The following is a 3,539-nucleotide window of genomic DNA, read 5'->3' as shown; positions in this document are numbered from 1 at the left end:
AGTATTTTTCTTTCCAAGTCTGTGAAGAATTGTGTTGGGATTTTGATGGGGATTGTATTGAATCTGTAGATTGTTTTTGGTAATATTGCCATTTTTACTATGTTAATCCTACCTATCCATGAGCATGGGAGATCCTTCCATTTTCTGATATCTTCTTCAATTTCTTTCTTTAGAGATTTAAAGTTCTTATCAAAAAGGTCCTTCACTTGTTTAGTTAGTGTTATCCCAAGGTATTTTATATTATTTGTGGCTATTGTAAAGGGCGATGTTTCTCTGACTCCTTTCTCAGCCCTTTTATCATTTGTGTATAGGAGGGCTACTGATTTTTTTGAGTTGATCTTGTATCCTGCCACTTTACTGAAGGGGTTTATCAGCTGTAGGAGTTCCCTGGTAGAGTTTTTGGAGTCACTTATGTATACTATCATATCATCTGCAAATAGTGAAAGTTTGACTTCTTCCTTTCCAATTTGTATCCCTTTGATCTTCTTTTGTTGTCTTATTGCTCTAGCTCGAACTTCTAGTACTATATTGAATAAATATGGGGAGAGTGGACAGCCTTGTCTTGTTCCTGAATTGAGTGGTATCACTTTGAATTTCTCTCAGTTTAATTTGATGTTTGCTGTTGGCTTGCTATAAATTGCCTTTATTATGTTTAGGAATGTTCCTTGTATTCCTGTTCTAAGACCTTTATCATGAAGGGGTGTTGGATTTTGTCAAGGGCTTTTTCAGCATCTAATGAGATGATCATGTGGTTTTTTTCTTTCAGTTTGTTTATATGGTGTATTACACTGACAGATTTTCATATGTTGAACCATCCTTGCATCCCTGGGATGAATCCTACTTGGTCGTGTTGGATAATTTTTTTTGATGTATTCTTGGATTCAGTTTGCCAATATTTTGTTGAGTATTTTTGCATCAATGTTCATGAGGGAGATTGGTCTGTAGTTTTCTTTCTTTGTTGCATCTTTGTGTGGTTTGGGTATCAGGGTGATTGTTGCCTCATAAAAAGAGTTTGGTAGTGTTCCTTCTGTTTCTATTGTGTGGAACAATTTGAAGAGTATTGGTATTAGTTCTTCTTTGAAAGTCTGGTAGAATTCTGCACTGAAACCATCTGGTCCTGGGCTTTTTTTGGTTGAGAGACTTTTGATGACTGTTTCTATTTCTTTAGGGGTTATTGGTCTATTTAGATGGTTTATCTGGTCTTGATTTAATTTTGGTATGTGGTATTTGTCCAGAAAATTGTCCATTTCTTCCTGGTTTTCCATTTTTGTGGAGTACAGGTTTTTGAAGTATGATCTGATGAGTCTCTGGATTTCCTCGTTGTCTGTTGTTATGTCTCCCTTTTCATTTCTGATTTTGTTAATTTGGGTGCTCTCTCTTTTCCTTTTGGTCAATTTGCCTAGGGGTTTGTCTATCTTGTTGATTTTTTCAAAGAACCAACTCTTTGTTTCATTGGTTTTTTTTTTTTTTTGTATTTTTCTCTTGTTTTCTATTTCGTTGATTTCAGCCCTCAATTTGATTATTTCCTGGCATTTATTTCTCCTGGGTGAGTTTGTTTCTTTTTGTTCTAGAGCTTTCAGTTGTGCTGTTAATTCATTGGTATGAGATTGCTCCATCTTCTTCTTCTTCTTTTTTTTTTTTTTTTTGGTTTTTTCGAGACAGGGTTTCTCTGTGTTGCTTTGCGCCTTTCCTGGAACTCACTTGGTAGCCCAGGCTGGCCTCGAACTCACAGAGATCCGCCTGGCTCTGCCTCCCGAGTGCTGGGATTAAAGGCATGCGCCACCACACCCGGCTGCTCCATCTTCTTTATGTGTGCATTTAGAGCTATGAATTTTCCTCTTAGCACTGCTTTCATAGTGTTCCATAAGTTTGGGTATGTTGTACTTTTATTTTCATTGAATTCTAGGAAATCTTAAATTTCTTTCTTTATTTCTTCCTTGACCCATTGATTTTTCAGGTGGGCATTATTCAGTTTCCATGAGATTGTAGGCTTTCTATAATTTTTGTTGTTGTTGAAGTCTAACTTTAAGGCATGGTGGTCCGATAGGATACAGGAGGTTATTCCAATTTTTTTGTATCTGTTGAGATTTGTTTTGTGTCCAAGTATGTGGTCAATTTTTGAGAAGGTTCCATGGGGTGCTGAGACGAAGGTATATTCTTTTGTGTTAGGATGGAATGTTCTGTAGATATCTATTAAGTCCATTTGAGTCATAACATCTGTTAGGTCCTTTATTCCTTTGTTAAGTTTCAGTCTCTTGATCTGTCTTTCGGTGAGAGTGGTGTGTTGAAATCTCCCACTACTAATGTGTGGGGTTTGATGAGCGTTTTAAGCTTTAGTAGTGTTTCTTTTATGAATGTGGGTGCTTTTGTATTTGGGGCATAAATGTTTAAAATCGAGACTTCATCTTGGTGGATTTTTCCCGTGATAAATATGTAATGTCCATCCTGATCTCTTTTGATGGATTTTAGTTTGAAGTCTATTTTATTAGATATTAGGATAGCTACACCAGCTTGTTTCTTAGGTCCATTTGCTTGGAAAGCCTTTTCCCAGCCCTTTACTCAGAGGTAGTGTCTGTCTTTGAAGTTAAGGTGTGTTTCTTGTATGCAGCAGATGGATGGGACCTGTTTTCTTATCCATTCTGTTAGCCTGTGTCTTTTTATAGGTGAGTTGAGACCATTGATATTGATGGATATTAATGACCAGTGATTGTTAATACCTGTTATTTTTTGTGGTTGTGTTGTGTTGTCTTTCTTTGTTGTATGTTGGTGTGGGATTATCTATTGCCTGAGTTTTCATGGATGTGTTTAGCTTCCTTGGGTTGGATTTTCCCTTCTAGTGCGTTCTGTAGGGCTGGGTTTGTGGACAGGTATTGATTAAATCTGGTTTTATCATGGAATATTTTGTTTACTCCGCCTATGATGATTGAGAGTTTTGCTGGGTATAATAGTCTGGGTTGGCATCTGTGGTCTCTTAGTGTCTGCATAACATTTGTCCAGGACCTTCTAGCTTTCATAGTCTCTATCGAGAAGTCTGGTGTTATTCTGATGGGTTTGCCTTTATATGTTACTTGGTCTTTTTCCTTTGCGGCTCTTAATATTTTTTCTTTGTTCTGTGTGTTTAGTGTTTTGATTATTATGTGGCAAGGGGACTTTTTTTTTTTTTTTGGATCTAGCCTATTTGGTGTTCTGTAAGCTTTTTGTATCTTCATAGGTATTTCTTTCTTTAGGTTAGGAAAGTTTTCTTCTATGATTTTGTTGAATATATTTTCTGTGCCTTTGATTTGGTATTCTTCTCCTTCTTCTATCCCTATTATTCTTAGGTTTGGCCTTTTCATGGTGTCCCAAATTTCTTGGACGTTTTGTGTTATGACTTTTTTGTCTTTAGTGTTTTCTTTGACTGACGAATCTATTTTCTCTAGTGTATCTTCAGTGTCAGAGATTCTCTGTTCCATCTCTTATATTCGGTTGGTTATGTTTGTTTCTGTAGTTCCTGTTCCTTTAGTCAGGATTTCTATTTCCAGCATTCCCTCAGCATGTGT

This window comes from Peromyscus leucopus, chromosome 16_21 (genome assembly GCF_004664715.2).
Source record: "Peromyscus leucopus breed LL Stock chromosome 16_21, UCI_PerLeu_2.1, whole genome shotgun sequence".
NCBI classification, from domain to species: domain Eukaryota; kingdom Metazoa; phylum Chordata; class Mammalia; order Rodentia; family Cricetidae; genus Peromyscus; species Peromyscus leucopus.
This window is presented reverse-complemented; position numbering follows the sequence as displayed.